This window comes from Rhipicephalus sanguineus, chromosome 1 (genome assembly GCF_013339695.2).
Source record: "Rhipicephalus sanguineus isolate Rsan-2018 chromosome 1, BIME_Rsan_1.4, whole genome shotgun sequence".
Classification (NCBI taxonomy): domain Eukaryota; kingdom Metazoa; phylum Arthropoda; class Arachnida; order Ixodida; family Ixodidae; genus Rhipicephalus; species Rhipicephalus sanguineus.
Genome location: NC_051176.1, coordinates 137,692,384 through 137,712,581, shown reverse-complemented (window position 1 = coordinate 137,712,581; position 20,198 = coordinate 137,692,384). Strand labels below are relative to the sequence as shown.

Below are 20,198 nucleotides of genomic sequence, written 5' to 3'. Positions count from 1 at the left end.
CATCAAGTGAACGTAACCGGTGAGCAGGCTTTGGTGGTTGTTGCAGGCAGAGCGCCAGTTTGCTTACGTTGCCGAGCAAAGGGGCACATACGGCGTGACTGCCGTGTACCACGATGTGGTATCTGCCGAAGGTTTGGCCATGGGGATAATGACTGCACGCTGTCTTATGCCAGCGTTATAGGTCTCGCGACAGGCAACGACCACACTGAGTTGTTCATGGATGAGCATGAAGCTGAAGAAGCAGCAAGTACGACCGGGAAAAAAGAACAGGTTACGCCCCAACTGGCGAAATCAAGTGAGCCCAGCGGTATAGCAGACGGAAAGGTCGTGGAGAAGCCGTCTGAGCCAGAGCCACTGAAGCCGGAAGCATCAGTCAACGCGGAACAGCACCTGCCTACTGTAAATGATCCCAGTGACGCCGAGACACTGAAAGACGACGTGGAAGTCAGCGAAAACACAGGCAGTGGACTAGCTGGAAAGCGACCGAGAGACAATGGGGGTGAAGGCGAGACTTCCTCCGGGGATTGTGGTGGTGGAGAACCACCAACTAAAACCTCAGGAATTCGGCGTCCGACTTTGAGGCCACGGCCGAACTTCCAGGCCAACTCACGGGCGGAGGCCAAGCAGCTTCCGCAGCATACGCCACCTGGGACTTGATACTCTTGTGCTTTTTTCCGGACAGAAAGTAACCCGTAAGTGAGCATTGTTTGCCTAGCAATATGCCTGTAAAATGTTGTGAGCCTGGTGTGAAAATTCTGCAGCCGTTTTTTTTTTACAAGCGTTCACCTGAAGTAGGCACTCTGTTTTTCGCACGCTCAAAAAGATAAAAGCATGGCTTACAAAATAGAAGCAGCCTTACGTGTCGCTACATTTAACGTTAGAGGCTTACGTTCTAGGAGGTGGCAGTATCAGTTACGTCGTTTGTTTCTTGAAAATGACGTTGATATTGCCGCCGTGCAGGAAACAAAAATTGAATCTGAAGAGCAGATGGATACTATATTTTCGACTTTCCGCTCTAGCTACAATATATGTGTTAGTCATTCTTTAGGTACATCAGGTGGATGTCTTCTCTTTATAAAGAACACAATTGGTCTTGTTGAAGAAAGCGTACAAACTGATAATGCAGGACGATTAATAGCATGTGATTTTCTTTTTTCGGGTGTGAGTTGGCGCGTTGTTTGCGTATATGCGCCAAATAGACAGCATGATAGGAAAACGTTCTTTGAAAGTCTTGAAGTGCATCTATCGAGTGATAAGACAGCAATAATTCTAGGCGATTTCAATTGTGTATGTAATGCCGAAGACAGGGCATGTAAAACGCCTATACGTGACTCTAGTGCCTTGTTTTTGGATTCGATGGTTCGTGAGCGAGATTTGGAAGACGTGGGATATGTGCTATCGCAGGCTACCCACTACACACATTACCAGTTCAACAGTCAGGCCAGGCTCGACAGAGCCTATGTGTCTACGTCATTGCTTCCCCTGTGCCAAGACTACGCTGTGAAGAATGTCTCATTTAGTAACCACAGTCTAGTCATGTTCACCATTAATAAAAAAGAAAAGCCCAAATTTAATTGGGACCTCTGGAAGTTGAACAATAAGTTACTTGAGGATGAAAAGTTTGTGGAAAACATAGAGAAGGAATTAAAAGAAGTGGTCGAGGGCAACACAACCAGTCTAATTCACGCATGGGAGTGTTTCAAGGAAAAAGTAAAAATAGATGTGATTGGAAGGTCAGCTTCAATAAAGCACAAAAAATTGAAAGAAGAAAGGCAACTACAGTGCGAACTCGATTTTTTGCTCTGTCAAGAGTGCACGCAACCTGGCATGCGCAGCAAAGAAATCAAAGCAGTGAAACAAAAATTAGAGGCTGCAGATGTGGAAAGATACAGAGGAGCAGTAGTACGCGCACGCGCAGAAAGACTTTGGTGTGGCGAGGTTCCTACAAAACGTGCAGTAGCAGATGAAAGGAGCTACGCGACAAGAAATGAAATCCGGGCGATAGAATACAAAAATGAAGTTACAAAGGATAAAACGCAGATTGAGCATGCGTTTGTGGAATATTTCCAACAGTTGCTGGGGGGCTTAAAACAGGACGGAAGCACGTACGTTCGGCATTTCTTGTCACTTATGCCAAAGATTGATGGCGACACGAAAGCTAGATTAGAAGCACCCATCTCTGTCAGAGAAATTGAAATGACCATTGAAAAAATGAACAACGGAAAGACGCCGGGCCCAGATGGACTAGGTGTTGCATTCTATAAGAAATTTAAAAGTCTTGTGGCAGAAGCCCTACGGAATATGCTAGGTGAGGCATACGAAAAGAAAGGACTACCAACATCCTTCAGAAGAACGCACATAGTGTTAATCCCGAAAAGTGACGACCCTACGAAACAGCTGTCTGTAAAGTCGTATAGACCAATAACCTTAGCGAATGTTGACTACAAAATATTCATGGGCGTGTTAGCCAGGCGGATCCAAACTGTGATTAAAGAAATAGTCGGACCACATCAGACTTGTGGCATAAAAGGCAGAACGATTACGACGAATATTCACATTGCAAGAAATATTTTAGAATGCTGTGATGAGTTTGAGTCTCGAGTAGCTATGCTACAAATTGATCTCGAGAAGGCGTTTGATCGCGTGAACCACGATGTACTCTTGAACATTCTTGACTACGTCAACATAGGAACTGTGGTGCTAGAAGGGGTACGAATGGCGTACACGGGGTGCACTACGAGGATTGTGATAAACAAACAGCTTAGCGAGAATATACAAGTCTTATCGAGCGTAAAACAAGGATGTCCTGCGTCTGCACTGCTTTTTGCTATCTATTTAGAACCTCTATGTCAGAAAGTGCTACAGAATGACCAGGTGCGAGGGTTTCGCTTGATGTCCGCGGAGGTCAAAATTCTGAGATACGCGGACGATATTGCTGTGTTCTGCCAAGACCGGGAGAGTGTCAGAGCAGCACTAAACGACGTGAAGTCCTTCTGTGAGTGCACGGATAGTAAAGTAAATTGGAGTAAGTGTCTTGGAATATGGCATGGAAACTGGCACAGCACACCATCATTATATGAAAACATTACGTGGAAGGTCACACCTGACAAGTACTTAGGTGTACCTCTCCAACACTACAGGGACACAACAGAATATTGGAGAGAAGAAACGGAACAGCTAAAAATGAAGACGAAAAAGTGGGGTGGGCGAGACTTTTCCATTTTTACGAGGTCAACAGTCAGCAACATATTTCTTATTTCAAGAGTGTGGTATGTTTTACAAGTGCTATTTATGTCACGCGTTGCTGTACAAAAGCTCCACAGAGTGTTGGCAGTGTTTATCTGGGCTTCGACGTGGGAGAGGACAAGTCGCACAAATCTGTTCCGTTCCGTGCAAAGTGGGGGGCTAGGTCTTGTACACTTGTTCCTGAGGCAGGTAGTGGCTAGGTTCATTTTTTTACGAGATCAAGGTGATTGTTTTTTGAGAACGGTGATATATGTGCGGTTGTCCAAATTTTTGCTTGATTTTATTGTAACCACAGTCAACGGGATGACAAGGCGACCTAGGGGTTACATGCAAGAAGTGATTACGGCTTTGGAAATTTTGAGAGTGCGATTTTCGATGGAGTATCTCTCTAAGGTGTCGCGAAAGAGACTGTATAAGGACCTCGTAGAAATTATGTTGCCAGAGCCTCTGTATAGAACATTGTACCCCAATGGGCCAGGGGATGACGTCTTAAAAAGAGTGAAAAAGATGCCAGTTCGGCCCTCAGTTAAGACATTCTTTTTCAAACTTCATAGTGGCACACTCCCTACGTTACCTTGGCTCCGTGAAAAAGGAATATTTGTCCCTTGGTCAGTAGACTGTATTATCTGCAGAAAACCTGAGACAGTTGACCACATTTTTCTTGACTGTACTGATGCAGTCTTTCTCTGGGACATCCTTCAAAGGACCTTGAAGAAAGAACTGCCCGTTACACCGTATGGCATCCGTTTTCTGCCTGTCATAAGCGTAGGGGGTGTGCCCTACGATATGTTCATGGCACTGGTTCTTCACAGTGTGTGGAGAACACGGATGGCAGCGCGAAACGTAGACGTGAATCTCCGGCCTGCTCGAGAGTATTTCATTGAAAGTGTACAATATTTGATGACTGCATACGAGGCACAAAATGATAAGCCAGAGTGGTTCCCCTGTTTGGTTGAATTGGTTGGCATGAAGCGTCTGCCTTTTTAACTCCCATGTGCTGAAAGGTGGGGCAGCACTTTTATATGTGACACTGCAATGTATTTTATATGTTGAGTTGTACTTTGTTTGCTAAGCAGGCAATAAAGGAAAAAAAAGGGCCTGCTAGCTCAGTCGGTTAGAGCGTCGTGCTAATAACGCGAAGGTCGTAGGTTCGATCCCTGCGCAGGCCATGTTTTTCATTTTTTTGTTTCATCGCACTCCTTTTGGATATCACTTGTTCTTCCATTGGGCAACGGCTGTGTGGGCAATATTTGTAGAAGAGTTTATAAACGCGACGGAGGTCTTTACCAAATAAGAAGCCTGATCCAGTACACATTATATAGTACTCTCTATACGAAAGGTGTCCTCGTTTTGGCATGCTAGCTCAGTCGGTTAGAGCGTCGTGCTAATAACGCGAAGGTCGTAGGTTCGATCCCTGCGCAGGCCATGTTTTTCATTTTTTTGTTTCATCGCACTCCTTTTGGATATCACTTGTTCTTCCATTGGGCAACGGCTGTGTGGGCAATATTTGTAGAAGAGTTTATAAACGCGACGGAGGTCTTTACCAAATAAGAAGCCTGATCCAGTACACATTATATAGTACTCTCTATACGAAAGGTGTCCTCGTTCTGGCCTGCTAGCTCAGTCGGTTAGAGCGTCGTGCTAATAACGCGAAGGTCGTAGGTTCGATCCCTGCGCAGGCCATGTTTTTCATTTTTTTGTTTCATCGCACTCCTTTTGGATATCACTTGTTCTTCCATTGGGCAACGGCTGTGTGGGCAATATTTGTAGAAGAGTTTATAAACGCGACGGAGGTCTTTAGCAAATAAGAAGCCTGATCCAGTACACATTATATAGTACTCTCTATACGAAAGGTGTCCTCGTTCTGGCCTGCTAGCTCAGTCGGTTAGAGCGTCGTGCTAATAACGCGAAGGTCGTAGGTTCGATCCCTGCGCAGGCCATGTTTTTCTTTTTTTGTTTCATCGCACTCCTTTTGGATATCTCTTGTTCTTCCATTGGGCAACGGCTGTGAGGGCAATATTTGTAGAAGAGTTTATAAACGCGACGGAGGTCTTTACCAAATAAGAAGCCTGATCCAGTACACATTATATAGTACTCTCTATACGAAAGGTGTCCTCGTTCTGGCCTGCTAGCTCAGTCGGTTAGAGCGTCGTGCTAATAACGCGAAGGTCGTAGGTTCGATCCCTGCGCAGGCCATGTTTTTCATTTTTTTGTTTCATCGCACTCCTTTTGGATATCACTTGTTCTTCCATTGGGCAACGGCTGTGTGGGCAATATTTGTAGAAGAGTTTATAAACGCGACGGAGGTCTTTACCAAATAAGAAGCCTGATCCAGTACACATTATATAGTACTCTCTATACGAAAGGTGTCCTCGTTCTGGCCTGCTAGCTCAGTCGGTTAGAGCGTCGTGCTAATAACGCGAAGGTCGTAGGTTCGATCCCTGCGCAGGCCATGTTTTTCATTTTTTTGTTTCATCGCACTCCTTTTGGATATCACTTGTTCTTCCATTGGGCAACGGCTGTGTGGGCAATATTTGTAGAAGAGTTTATAAACGCGACGGAGGTCTTTAGCAAATAAGAAGCCTGATCCAGTACACATTATATAGTACTCTCTATACGAAAGGTGTCCTCGTTCTGGCCTGCTAGCTCAGTCGGTTAGAGCGTCGTGCTAATAACGCGAAGGTCGTAGGTTCGATCCCTGCGCAGGCCATGTTTTTCTTTTTTTGTTTCATCGCACTCCTTTTGGATATCTCTTGTTCTTCCATTGGGCAACGGCTGTGAGGGCAATATTTGTAGAAGAGTTTATAAACGCGACGGAGGTCTTTACCAAATAAGAAGCCTGATCCAGTACACATTATATAGTACTCTCTATACGAAAGGTGTCCTCGTTCTGGCCTGCTAGCTCAGTCGGTTAGAGCGTCGTGCTAATAACGCGAAGGTCGTAGGTTCGATCCCTGCGCAGGCCATGTTTTTCATTTTTTTGTTTCATCGCACTCCTTTTGGATATCACTTGTTCTTCCATTGGGCAACGGCTGTGTGGGCAATATTTGTAGAAGAGTTTATAAACGCGACGGAGGTCTTTACCAAATAAGAAGCCTGATCCAGTACACATTATATAGTACTCTCTATACGAAAGGTGTCCTCCTTCTGGCCTGCTAGCTCAGTCGGTTAGAGCGTCGTGCTAATAACGCGAAGGTCGTAGGTTCGATCCCTGCGCAGTCCATGTTTTTCTTTTTTTGTTTCATCGCACTCCTTTTGGATATCACTTGTTCTTCCATTGGGCAACGGCTGTGAGGGCAATATATGTAGAAGAGTTTATAAACGCGACGGAGGTCTTTAGCAAATAAGAAGCCTGATCCAGTACACATTATATAGTACTCTCTATACGAAAGGTGTCCTCGTTCTGGCCTGCTAGCTCAGTCGGTTAGAGCGTCGTGCTAATAACGCGAAGGTCGTAGGTTCGATCCCTGCGCAGGCCACGTTTTTCTTTTTTTGTTTCATCGCACTCCTTTTGGATATCTCTTGTTCTTCCATTGGGCAACGGCTGTGTGGGCAATATTTGTAGAAGAGTTTATAAACGCGACGGAGGTCTTTACCAAATAAGAAGCCTGATCCTGTACACATTATATAGTACTCTCTATACGAAAGGTGTCCTCGTTCTGGCCTGCTAGCTCAGTCGGTTAGAGCGTCGTGCTAATAACGCGAAGGTCGTAGGCATAGGTCGGCAAACTCACTCATGAGCCGACTCAATCAGATTCGTTCAGACTGAGATCGTTCCGTGAGTCTGATTCTGAATGCGTCCGAGCGAGCAATATTTTCGTGAGTCTGAGCCCGAGTGAGCCCTAAGGGCAAAATATATTTCATGAGTGAGTCTGAGTGAGCTCCAAATTCTTTTGCCGTTCTGTGGTCCTATCTACTGATCTTCTGCATTACTATCAACCTCATGACGACTCACGCTTATACTCACGTGTACTCACATATACTTCAAAGCACTAGCATTTATATGCCTTCTCAATAAATTCTGATCAAAGAGGCGTGAGTACCGGATGGGGGCGAGGGCAGTTTGGCCTCCCTCTGGCAAAATCTTTCATGGGATGTTCTTGATAAAAATATCTCGTGTGAGCCATCTCTTTCGATAAAGATGTCTTTACTGGATTGTAACCATTGATAACTCTTATTTGTAAGCATGAGATCCAAACGCGGGAAGTAGAACACCAGTTATATGGGATATTGATATTAAATATCATTGACACTATGGTCGAAAAAAAGTTAATTATACGCTAATGGACTCATGAGTCGTCTCACTCAGACTCACTCAGACTCAGATCGAGCCGTGAATCTGAGTGAGTACGAGCTAGGAATATTTTGGTGAGTTTGAGTCCGAGTGGGTCCGGTTGAGAAAATTTCGGTGAGTCTGAGTCCGAGCGAGCCCTAAAAGCAAAATATATTTCATGAGGGAGTCTGAGTGAGCTCCACATTTTTTGGCGGCCTATGCTCTCAGGATGGCTGCCGGGGATACACGAATGGTGGGGTAGGCAGGAAAGCCGCCGGCACCTTAAACACCGGAGGCGTGAGCAATGAGAAACACTAGATAACTTGGACCCGAGGGCATTGTCGGGAACCTTCAAGCCGATCTCGTAGCTCGATGGTACGCTAGCCGAGAGAGATCAGTGGCAGGAAGTACTGAAGCGGTGACCTGCACTTACAGGGACGTTCTGGAACACTTCAGGGAAACAGCAAGGCGATATCCCCTGCCCCACAAGAAATCGGCACAGGGTGTAGTGGGTGTCCTGGTGGCAGCTACAAATTCATACCCATGCTTACATATTTACCTAACTGAATACAGAGACACTTGTCGTTGGTGTGGCGAGAAACTCGCACTATACTACAAAACATCGGGATGGCAGAATATAACGGCAGCGCCCGTTGTATAGCGCCTACTTCTTTCTGTGCGTTGGCTCGAAGAAAGAAGAAGAGGACGACGAGGTCGGTTGCGCGCGAATCCCCCGCAGTGGCTAGGAGCCAAGAATCAAGGCACAAACAAGCAAGCAAACAAGCAGGCAAGTGTGCCGTTCTGACCGATCGCCATGTTTTCGCTACTTAGTTGATGTTTAATGGCGCAAAAGCAGCTGAGGCTGTGCTGCGCCAGTCACAAGGTTTTAAACAATGAATAGTAATATGATGCAATTTTACAGCTTATTTAAAAATCCACATTCTTTGATAAAGTTTAGCACGTCAGGCAAGGGTCACTAGAAGATGATCTCCCAGAAGCAGAGTAGGGTGTAAAGGTATGTGTTGTTTGTATCATTCGCTGAAATGTTTTTGTCTCTGCGTTTCAACATCGAGGCATGCCATTAGGATGCGTATAAGTGTTAACGGTGCTTGGCACTTTTCACATGTTTTTTGTTCTTCCTTTGTAAGTAAAATGTTGTGTGCCAAGTGTGTGTGCCCAATGCGGAGTCGACATAAAAACTTCGACAAACCGTTCTTGGTGACGGCAGGTCTTCCATTCGCCAAGTATGGGCTTTACCGGATGGAGCTTATTACTCGTGCACGTGTCCCACTGTTGCTGCCGTTTTGCCAACAGTGCTATTCGAATTGTCATTGGCTGTCTTTCGGGGGAATTTTTATTTTAGGGGCGAAGCTGCTTAGGGTCTCGGCTGGTCGGTGTGTCATGTTGTCGTCACGGTAAATCAGGTTGTCAAACTATCGTCGTGTAATTAGTCAAAGCCGGTTCAGAATAAACTAACATTATTTAAACTAACTTAAAATGAGGAATAATCAAGATTTAAATGCATTAATTACAGAGATTGGTTAAATTCCGTGAGAAAATTGGTTTCAAATGCCAAGTTCTTCCTATAAAGCATACTTCGTATTACTTCGTAGCATGTTGCGTTGTGTAACACGTAGACAACTTACGGCAAGTCTGCCTCTCATTTGAATGATCAATACCGGTTCAACGCAAGAGAGGGTGTCACCGCCTCAGCAAAGGCTTGATTGCTCCTCCCACCGGCGCTTGTCCGGCGCCCGATCAGCGCGCGCCGTGTGGCGAGAGAGAGCGAACGGCGTGCGTTGGCTCCGGAAAACGCTCTTTATGCGATGGACGCTGAAATGTAAAGGCCGAGAAAGACGGTACAATTTTCCATACGATGCGCCGTCCGACGTGGCAGAACGCAGCTGGAGCGGTGACGTTTCATCGCATCGGACCGCCGCATCGCATGCCCCGCGTGCATCAAACCATTCAGATATTTTCGTCACCGCGTCGGACCGTCGGACGGCCGCAGCCAATGACAGCTCGGGAGACGTGTGTCGTCACGCCGCTGGTAGCGCCCTCTTCCTGTCACCGCTCCACGGCCAAGGCAAGTCGGTGGAGTCTAGCCTCGGAGCAATTGCCGACATCGCCGCTGGCGGCGGCGTGATAAACGTCGAGTACATTTTGTTTGTGACGTGAACGAATTCCTGATTGAATAAAGCGATGTTTGAGGTGTACCATTTTTGCAAGACACGAACGCTCCGCAGCGTGGCCTGAAACGGGCTGATTGGCGCCAGCGCCACGTGGCTTTGGGTTCCGTTGTCGAGATATTACCTATACATGCCGAGATACTATGCAAGCACACCGAGACATTATCTCGGCAACAGCGCCCAACACTTCGCGGCTGGCGTCAGTCAGAACAGTCTAGGCCATGCTGCGGAGCGTTCGTATTAAGCGTGCTGACGGCTGTACGTATTATTTGTGTGTACATGTGATAATTGTATATATCATAGTCATCACCCGACACCTGGAGTAGCAAGCCAGGCAGTAAACCAAACCAGGTTAACATCTCCGGAAATATCATTAAAATTGCTATCTATCTATCTATCTATCTATCTATCTATCTATCTATCTATCTATCTATCTATCTATCTATCTATCTATCTATCTATCTATCTATCTATCTATCTATCTATCTATCTATCTATCTATCTATCTATCTATCTATCTATCTATCTATCTATCTATCTATCTATCTATCTATCTATCTAATGCATACGAAAGGGAAGTAAACCGTTATTGGAATGCAACATCTGGAGTCCTCGGCCGCAACTATCGTGAAAAACCTGTATTTTTATAACCCTGTACATTAAATGACGGGGCAGATCCGACAGAGTAAAGATATGGGGCTGACTTCGCACCCTCCTTGGCCTATTAGGGGGTGGTCGCCCCTGTTAGGAATGAGGTAGGCCCCCTCGGGTGCGCAGCGTAGAATACGGGGTCGTGGCATCCCACCGCTGCCACCACTGTTAGGTATGAGGTTGCGTGGCTCATCGCTACCGCCACCGTTATGGTCCGATGTCGTCCCTCAGGCTTGCTGCTGGGAATACGCGTCGTTGTATCCCACCTCTGGAACCGCTCTTGGGACTCGGGTTGCGTGGCCGGTGCAAACACGGGTGTGCATCCTGCTCGGAGTAGTCAGTAAGGACAAGGTGAAGAAGGAAATACTTTATGTACAGACTATTCACATGTTTTCGCTCTCAGTCAACATGACTGCCAGCCCGACCACGTCGGCTGGATCGACTCTTTTAACCAAGAACCGGCACGGCCTTAAATCAGGTACCCGTCCATTGTGTTGTTGGCCCCCACGCTGGTTGCAGGTGATGGCCCCAACGACGGTTACAGGTGATGGCCCCAACGACGATTGCAGGTGATGGCCCCAACGGCGGTTGCAGGTGGTGGCCCCAACGACGGTTGCAGGTTGCGAAAGCTGCTCTCAGTCGCTGGGCAGCGTGGAGGAATGACGACTGGCGTTAGTTGTCGGGGCCGGCTGGGCGAAGATGCCGTTTTGCAGGAGCCCTCTTTGTTAGAAAGTCGGCGACATTGTGGCCTTTGTGCTGAGGCACAACAGCACCCCCGCCGCCAAACAATGCATCAGGAACACGAGCTGCTCAACTTGGCTCGGCTGAATTGATGCGGCCGGTCACCAGGCTCATCCATGGGTCTCGAGGCGAAGCTCCCAGAATTTCTGCTCTCGTTCATGACATTCCACACGAACACGCAGCTCACTCGGACTCGAGGTTCCTGTGGATAAGACGAACTCGACAGGGCAACCATTGTCAAACTAGACCCAACGCTGCAAGTGCCCTCCGCACCCCCTCGAATTGCCAGACGTGAACGAAACAAATCCTACTAACAACTAACGTTCCCGCTTTAAATAAAACGAGGAGAAGTGCGTATCTCATGGCGACGAGTTTAACAACAGACCTCAATTTTAGGTGTTGTTATAAAAACAACTTCGAGAAAATACAAGAATTGTAATTGTACTATAGCTGCTTGGGCATGGAAGATAAACAACCAAGGAAGCCAACGGAAGCTCAAGGGCTTCGCTAAATCCTCACTAAACGCTCTCGGCGTAAGCGTAACACAATAAGAACACAACATGGTTCTACTAACTATGAACTGAAATTGAAAATAAAGCTTACACGCTTCACATAAAAGAATGTTGAACTACCTATCGACCTAAATGCTCATGCTAACTAGTACAAAAACAAAAGTCAACCTACAGCTAGCTCTGTTGAAACAGTTTTCAACTACAATGCCAGAAGATTACCCTCCAAAATATAGACACTACATAGGTCAAAATTACTGCCTCTACAGTAAACAGAAATAAGTAAAATTCGGTTACGCTCGACCAACGCTACCACTCTTTCACAATTAGCGGTCGTACAAATCTTTACTCACAGCTAACGTGCCTCAATTTACGCCGTCAGCTCACTCTCGTGCGGGTCACTGCTCCCGCACAAGTTATTCCTAATATTGCACCACTAAAGCCAGACATGTTCCCGTGAAAACTCTGTCACGCTGCACCCATATCAGGAACTGAATTCGTAAACGACATCCGTAATTGCACGTACTAGTGCCACTGCGAGCTTCTACTCCGCGGATGTACGATTAACCTAGCTCTACTCTTGCGGTCACAATTCTTACAAACAACCGTAAACAACCGAGCGACTCTCGCGATAACCTTTCCTCTTTCGCTCCTACACAGAACGCATGCGAAAAGAACAACAAACAAACAAAACCAATTTTTGCGTGGCTCTGCCAAAACTCGCACAAAGCGTAGCCTTGCCTACCCTTCCCGCAAGCTCCCAGCTTAACGCCTAAGGTTCCACTATACAACTCAAGGGACGCGTACCCTGACTTATTAGGGAGCTCCTGAACGGCGCACGCAAAGCCCTGCGTTGGCCTTTTGCGCAACTGTGCATGCGTCATACGCCAACCGCTTGCGGGCTCCCGCTAAGTGACGGAAATAGCGGGCCGCAAGCGCAAACGCTAACTCAGCGTACGCCACTCGAAAACTGCCCAACGTTTCCTTGCGTACACGCATGACACGCAACGGAAGCACCACAAACTCTTTTCATAGTCAGCTGTCCTACCCCAATTCAAGGCGCTCATCTCTTAAAGCCCTCGACTCGCTCTGATACGTGTCACTAACCTTCCGATAGCTAACTGCACAACGCATATCGGCTAACAAACAAAACCACAGAGCGCTAAAGAAAACAAAGTTCAATAACAGTTAACTAAGCCATCAACACTCGCGGAAATAACAAGGAATACTAATTACTTACAAAAATCAACAGTCAAAATTCCTTTCAACAAATCCTGAGTCGATATTCCATGAAAAGCTAACAGCTGTCCTCAATAACTTTTCAGGCGCACTCGCGGTGGTCGCGCCCACAAGGCTTTTCTTGTCAAGCGGGGTGTACGACACACATGAAAGTTAATCACACCCTCGTGGAGTCCCACTATGTCCCTCGAAGCAAACTTGCCTTTGTCGCCTCCTGCTACTTCGCGAAAATCACCGACCAGGCGGTTTCGCATCTAATCGAACGCTCCGCGAAAAAAACAACGGGTAGTTCCTTTGACCGCTGACGCTTCCCGCGAACCATGCGCTTCTCTTTTCGTTGTCTCTCGTCGGTTCAGACGCATGTGGTAGAAACCTGTCAATGATGACAATCGCACCTCTCTCGTAATTTCGCGCCGACGTCCGAACCTCCTTCTCAAACGCGTCGCTACCTTTGCCGCATTTCTGTCTTGCGGACGCATTCTCCTTTTTGCACGTTTCGTGGTGCATACTTTGGAGCCTTTGTCACGATACCTGTGTGCGCGACACCTCGCTGCGTTCCTGCCTCTACTCGGCAGTGAAAAAGATGAGAACAGGCGGAGACCTCGGCGTCTGAATATCATTGACATTCGTTTCCTCGCGATGCGCTTAGCGCCCAATCTAGATCCCCGTGGGACTCTCAACTAGGGACTTGTCCTAGCACGCCTTTTGGGATTTCAGGCCTAGCCTTCAACTTGGCGTCTCGAGAGATGCGGTCGTCTCGTTTTGCTAGCGCTTTAGCACGCTTACCGCTACTGGTCTCTCTTTCGTTCCCCTTTTGTTTTCGCCGGCGCCTTTTTCTCACCGAACGGCGCGGAATGCTGGCAGCTTCAACGCACGCACTCGCAAGTACGCTGCCTTCGATATTCACCGCCAAAACCTCAGGCGGCTCAACTAGCCTATCCTCGGTGTCGTCACTAGGTGTCTGTGCTTCTGACATAGCGACAGTCCCGACACTCCCTAACTCAGTTAGCTCGCCTTGAGATGTCTCTCTAGTTTCGGGTGATTTATCACTATCGTGGATAGCCCCTTTTCTCAGGCTTTCGAAGGCGGTACGTCCTGCGCTTCGCGAGGTATCTCGACGTATTGGTCTCCGCGGCGCGCCTCGTCCTCTTGCGCCTTACGATGTGCCTCATCCTCTAGCGCTTCGTGACGCTTCTCGACCTGTTGGTCTCTGCGGCGCGTCTCGTCTTGCGCTTTTCGACGCGCTTCGTCCTCACGCGCCTCAGCTTCTCGCACTTTGTGAAGTGCCTCTTGTTCTCGCGCTGTTACGTTTGGCCTTAAAGGGACACTAAAGGCAAATAACAATTTATGTCAGAGTGAAAGCCCAATGTATGACAACTTCTAAAACGGCATTATTATCAACAGCAGTGCCCTACTTACCCAGAAATTAAGCTAAATGTATCACATGATGAGCGCCACGAGTGGGACATTTTCGAAGTGATCCCGATGACGTAGGGAAGTCGGCCTACAATAAATCACTATTAATCAAACTAGCAGCAGTAAAAAAAAAGAACATTTCGAGCATCAAAAGACGTAATAAAATGCTGTTTGTTCGTTTCCGCTTGATTCATGGAAAACAAAACCTCCGTGGCGTTGCCATGGGGAACGGCGCGCGTGGTTCAAAGGTTTCGTTTTCGCCGAACTGTGCCTCGCCCGTCTCAGTGGTACTTTCGGGATCGCGTACTGCCGTGCGTGTTTTGCGCGCTCGTGAAAGTCGCTCTGACAGAAAGTTCGACAAAATGCCGCATGCGTGTGATATTGCCGGATGCCCGAATGGTGCACAACGCCAGTGCTTCAGCAAGGAAACCGGTGTGTCTTTTCACTGGGTGCCGCGGAATGAACCCTTACGCTCGAAGTGGCTTAGTGTCATGCCATTGCGCCAGTGTGCTAAACAGTCAAAACCTCTGCGTGTGTGCTCGCTGCACTTTCGTACTGAGGATTACGAGACCAACCGCAACTTGGTGACGGCTTTGAATGTGCCCATCCGAGCAAGTCTTTGCCGCAGCGCCGTTGTTGCTACTGTGGGTCCCGCTACTTCCGCTCGGCTGCTACTAGTGTCGGCGGCCGCGCAGTAAAAGCGGGCAACGTTGGGCAATGCAGCAGTGACGTATGAGAGTCGTATTTACAGGCGGGAGATTTGAAGCGCGCTAACGCGATGCGGACCACTAAAAACGTGATTTTATTTCAAAATAAGCACTTCCTTGGCACAAAAGCAGCACTACGAGGTTTCTGGACCGCTATTTCAACAATCAACGTCGGCTTAATATTTGCCTTTAGTGTCCCCTTAAAATTCATCGAGGCAGACGCCATTGAGCGTGCGGCTGTCTACCAGAATGCTGTCTTCCCCCCCGTATCGGCGCTCAGACGGAGGCAGGAACGCCGATTCTTCCTGGAGGAGCTTTTGCCGAGCGAGCGGACATGTCGCCGTGGATGGATTTCCCAGAAAAAGGACGTCGGAATTCGGAGACCCCTTTTTGGCTCGTTGTTCTCTGCGTGAGATAGCACCGCGGAAGGGATTCTCAGCCAGCCACTTCTGCCTTCTACCCTACCGCAGCAGGGAAAATTAACCCGTGCCGGAGGGAGCGGTCTGCGTGTTTTCCGGAATTCGACACACCCGCTTTATCGTGCGTTTTGGTCAGCGTGGTATCGCGCCGTTGAAGACGCTCCCATCAACCCAGGTGGTGCCTTCACCCGTGGCAGCCATCATTCAACGCTTCTTCCAAGTATTACTGGCAGTGGAAGCGGAGGTCATCGGCCCTTTCCCGTTTGGACTGAAACTCCTCGCCGACCTTCTCACCTACGAGTCTTCGGGGCGTGGCGAGTGTATTGTGTGACTCTTTGCCTCCTTTCGGGAGGCCGGACGCCAAGACGACAGGTCACCGGATTGGCGGGAGACGCTGACACCGGTTTGCCCGTGCTTCTGCAGTGACGGTCTCGGGGCTATAAAAGCCGAAGACTTTTGACGTTATTTCTCTGCGCTCTCTTTTCACTCCAATCTCTTAACCATGTAAATAAATCTACGTTCCTTCCGAAAGAACGCGCCTCCTCACTGGGAACCTTCGGATATGGGGACGGACGGCGGGAGCCAGCTACCGTAACGAGACCAGCCGAACCCGACTCCTTACAGCGCCTCTTTCGCTTTTCGAAGCGCCTCGTCCGCTTTCGCCCTTCGAAGCGCCTCAGCCTCTCGTTCTCTCTGATGCGCCTCCTCCTCTAGCGCCTTGTCACGCGCCTCGGCGTCCTCAAGCGCCTCACGACGGGCCTCAGCCTCCAGTGCCTCGCGACGCTTCTCGACCTCTTGGTCTCTGCGGCGCGCCTCGTCCTCTTGCGCCTCGAAGCGGCTCGCAATACTAGGCGCCTCATCCCTCGTACTCGCATGTACGGAACTCTGTGGAGTCAATGCTCCAAACGGCTGAACTGAGCTGCCCTCGCGGTCATCGTCAGTTATGGCCTGTGACTGAACGACAGCCGCGACGCTCTCTAAGCTATAGTCAGCTTTCTCTGAAGAGTCTCTTCCCTTACTGGGGCTTTATCACTATCCTGCAGAGACCCCTCTATTTGGCCTTTGCATTCGGCCGAACCTACACTACCACAGTGCCTGAACAACGTATCCTTAACCTTAGTTGGTTCCTGCAAGCCGTGTGACACTAAGGCTGAAACTGAGCCTTTCCCACGTCCGAGGCACTCTGCGTGCCGGTTAGCCATCTTTCCTCTTCCCCTATGCGTGCCCTCGTCTGATTCCCTAGCTTTGCGCGTATGACTCAAACGCTGTCAGAATACTTTTGGTGACAAGCGACATTTGCGCAACAGCGCCTCTTTGACCTTGTCATACGTTTCAGCGTCTTTCCTACTGAGACTAGCTATTACATCGGCGGCCTCGCACGGAAGAAGAGTTAGCAACTCTTGCGGCCAACTTTCGAGGGAGAATCCTGCCTTCTCGCACGTTCGCTCAAAATTAACAAAAAAGAGTGCGATGTCCTCGCCAACCCTGAACGGCTGCAAAAGGTCTTTCATCCTTACGGACTCCCTCACAATGTGAACCTGGCTTGCGGCGGATATCCGAAGTTCCAGCTCCTTTAGTTTCAACTCATGTTGCCTCTTGGCAGCTTTCTCGTCTCTTTCCTTTATCTCTCTGTTCTCTTTATCTATTTCCTCTTTTCTAGCTCGAATATCCTCATGAGCTTCCTGGGCCTTCTCGACAGTCACCTTCTCTGCTTCCATAATCGGGAGGATGTGCCGTTTACGTTTAGCAGAGCCAACCGAAATGCCCAACGCTTTGCAAATTTCAAGGAGGTACTGCACACTGAACTTGTCCATACTGACACTGCACTCCGCCTCGTTTGCGCTCTACTGAAACTAAGCGGTCAGACCATCCAATTCTTGGCTGACCAAACAAAGTTACCAGCCTACAACAAAAGTCAAAACCTGCTAACAATGACGTGGGCTATAGCTAGGTCTGGCAATAAGAGAGGTAAACTTCAGGCACTCACCACACCAGGGTAGCTGACGCTGGCCGATCCCACCGAGCTGCCATCCACTGTTAAGGCCCGAACACACGTACGCGTTGCAGCGCGTCGACGCGTGACTTTTTGACGCGGCGCCGCGCCCTTTCCCTATGGGGAGAGAGGGCGCGCGGTTACGCGAAGCTGGGCGCCCTCCCTTTCCATAGAGAGAGGGCGCGGCGCCGCGTCAAAAAGTCACGCGTTGACGCGCTGCAACGCATACGTGTGTTCGGGCCTTTAGGAATGAGGTAGGCCCCCTCTGGTGCGCAGCGTAGAATACGGGATCGTGGCATCCCACCGCTGCCGCCACTATTAGGTATGAGGTTGCGTAACTCATCGCTACCGCCACCGTTATGGTCCGATGTCGTCCCTCAGGCTCGCTGCTGGGAATACGCGTCGTTGTATCCCTCCTCTGGAACCGCTTTTGGGATTCGGGTTGCGTGGCCGGTGCGAACATGGGTGTGCATCGTGCTCGGAGTAGTCAATAAGGACAAGGTGAAGAAGGAAATACTTTATGGACAGACTGTTTTCGCTCTCAGTCAATATGACTGCCAGCCCGACCACGTCGGCTGGTTCGACTCTTAACCACGGACCGGCACGGCCTTAAATCAGGTGCCCGTCCATTGTGTTGTTGGCCCCCACGCCAGTTGCAGGTGATGGCCCCAACGACGGTTGCAGGTGTTGTTGTTGTTGTTGTTTGTGGTTATGTAGAGGAAGAGACGCTTATTTCTGCAGCCCAGTCGGGAGCACGACGCAGCGAAGCGCCATTGTCTGTTCCCTCCATCCCCCTCAGGAAAGCTGCTCTCAGTCGCTGGGCAGCGTGGAAGAATGACGACTGGCGTCAGTTGTCGGGGCCCGCTGGGCGAAGAAGCCGCTTTCCAGGAGCCCTCTTTGTTAGAAAGTCGGCGACAGTGTGGCCTTTGTGCTGAGGCACAACACCCCTCCCTGCCTGCCCTGTGCGCACGCATATGAGAACTTACGTTTCATTAGCATTGCATATACTACTGAAATGTAGTACATGCATGCATTCATGACAACATGCTATAGTGAACAACATATCATCACATGAATGCATTGATTTGTCTGAAATCCAAACAGCGCAGTGTACGCAGCTCCTTGCTGAGTGGTTTGCCTTACATCGTTTGGAACAGTGCGTGGGATCTGCCGGATTTTTTAGGAGCTGGCTCACCAGATTCTTTAGCTGGGGCGAAGTCCCGCGCCATAAGCGTAAACTTAGTTTCAGAGGCGACCGTTACAGGCGCAGCTCGGGCGAAAGAGAAGTCTTCTTCCTGTTGTTCTTCGAGCGCCTTGATGATGATATTAACGCAGGCAAAACCACATATAGCATAGCAAACTGTAGCATGCGCACGCTCGCGCGAAAAAGAAGTCTTCTTCCTATTGTTCTTCGCGAGCGTTGATGATGATAATAACGCAGGCAAAACCACATACAGCATAGCTAGCTGTAGCATGCGGCGCTCTCTCCACTCCGGCAGTGCGCTTCGGTACTAACAACATGAACGAAGAAGACAAGGCGGCGGAGCGGAGGGGTCGCAAGGCAGCAGCCCGCGGGCTCGCCGCCAAGACCCTGCGGTGAGAGCTCGCGAGGCCGCAGAGAGACGTCAGCGTCGTGCGGACCCCGAGATACAAGCCCGCGAAGCCGAAGCAGCGCGGAAGCGGCGGCAAGATAACCTAAAAGAGGCACGGGCGCGGGATGGAGCGACCGAGCGCTGAAAGCGCTCGCTGCCTGAAGTTGGTGGCGCCGACGCGCGCTTCAAGCGCGATTTCCTCGACCCCACGTTCGTCCACAGCTGCAAGGTCTGCGACCGCTTGTGGTTCGACAACAACCTGACCACAATCGCTACTAACAACGTGTGATGTCTTTATGCGACAGTAGAGGAATAGAGCAATCCCAGAGCGCCCCGCGGGCGCGCGGAGCACTATGGGAAAAGTGTGTACGCCGAGCGAGCCGGCTGTTCGCTCGCCTGCTGCTCGTTGGCGCCGTGATATCGGTGGGACCACGAAACGAAAAGAACACGTCGCCGCTTCTTGACTATTCTTACGCCGTAAATGCTGCACACATCCGGACGCATCTGCATGTCTATGCATGAAATGCGAAAGGATTAACACAGTGCAGTGTCGGTATTACCGAGCGGATGTGCACCGGATGTAACAGTTAAGCAGCATGCGCATTATTGCGTGCCGATATCATCAAGATGTATTAAATATGAGCTGGAACACCGAATTTCTTCTAAAAGACATGGCGTGCAAACACGGACACAAGGAAGAAGTCAAGACACCAGAGACGCCGACTAACAACTGCAAAGGCGCACAACGGCGTTAAAAAAAGAAAAAAAAAAGAAAAAAACTTAATCTTATCTGCGCATGCCCGTGCAATAGGCGAACCTATCAATCCGGCACGCATGGAGGTCTACATGACCAATAACTGTTAAGGCATTTGATTTCTTCTTATGCAAGTTAATCGACGATTAACTCACGCATGCGCTATCACTGCTATCGATATGCCATGCCTCAATCATTGAACGCATTTCTTCATTCCTGTGCCGGTACAAAACTGCGCATTTATGGAACTTCGACGTGCACTTATACACTTCACAATGTAAAGATAGATTAGAAGCTGAGCCTCCGGTTAGCGATCTCTTGCGTTCCAATAAACTCTGGTTAACACAGCGGCTCACCTGTCCTACGTAGAAGCGGCCGCAGCTAAAGGGAACCTTATGCACCACACCTGTACGGCAATCAGTGAACTTTTTGGTGTGTTTTACGAAACAAATGTGACTCCGCATCTTGC

General features: G+C 49.0%; 10 non-coding genes across 10 annotated transcripts; all 10 read left to right on the top strand.

Moving 5' to 3' along the window:
* The first annotated feature begins 4,341 nt into the window (after window positions 1-4,341).
* Trnai-aau (transfer RNA isoleucine (anticodon AAU)) lies at window positions 4,342-4,415 on the top strand. The gene has a single exon. It is a non-coding gene; the product is annotated as a tRNA-Ile (tRNA).
* Window positions 4,416-4,598: 183 nt separating this feature from the next.
* Window positions 4,599-4,672, top strand: Trnai-aau (transfer RNA isoleucine (anticodon AAU)). The gene has a single exon. It is a non-coding gene; the product is annotated as a tRNA-Ile (tRNA).
* A 183-nt stretch (window positions 4,673-4,855) lies between these two features.
* On the top strand, window positions 4,856-4,929 carry Trnai-aau (transfer RNA isoleucine (anticodon AAU)). Its single transcript has one exon. It is a non-coding gene; the product is annotated as a tRNA-Ile (tRNA).
* Window positions 4,930-5,112: 183 nt separating this feature from the next.
* On the top strand, window positions 5,113-5,186 carry Trnai-aau (transfer RNA isoleucine (anticodon AAU)). The gene has a single exon. It is a non-coding gene; the product is annotated as a tRNA-Ile (tRNA).
* Window positions 5,187-5,368: 182 nt separating this feature from the next.
* Trnai-aau (transfer RNA isoleucine (anticodon AAU)) lies at window positions 5,369-5,442 on the top strand. The gene has a single exon. It is a non-coding gene; the product is annotated as a tRNA-Ile (tRNA).
* A 183-nt stretch (window positions 5,443-5,625) lies between these two features.
* On the top strand, window positions 5,626-5,699 carry Trnai-aau (transfer RNA isoleucine (anticodon AAU)). Its single transcript has one exon. It is a non-coding gene; the product is annotated as a tRNA-Ile (tRNA).
* A 183-nt stretch (window positions 5,700-5,882) lies between these two features.
* Trnai-aau (transfer RNA isoleucine (anticodon AAU)) lies at window positions 5,883-5,956 on the top strand. Its single transcript has one exon. It is a non-coding gene; the product is annotated as a tRNA-Ile (tRNA).
* A 182-nt stretch (window positions 5,957-6,138) lies between these two features.
* On the top strand, window positions 6,139-6,212 carry Trnai-aau (transfer RNA isoleucine (anticodon AAU)). The gene has a single exon. It is a non-coding gene; the product is annotated as a tRNA-Ile (tRNA).
* Window positions 6,213-6,395: 183 nt separating this feature from the next.
* Window positions 6,396-6,469, top strand: Trnai-aau (transfer RNA isoleucine (anticodon AAU)). The gene has a single exon. It is a non-coding gene; the product is annotated as a tRNA-Ile (tRNA).
* A 182-nt stretch (window positions 6,470-6,651) lies between these two features.
* Window positions 6,652-6,725, top strand: Trnai-aau (transfer RNA isoleucine (anticodon AAU)). The gene has a single exon. It is a non-coding gene; the product is annotated as a tRNA-Ile (tRNA).
* The last annotated feature ends 13,473 nt before the right edge of the window (window positions 6,726-20,198 follow it).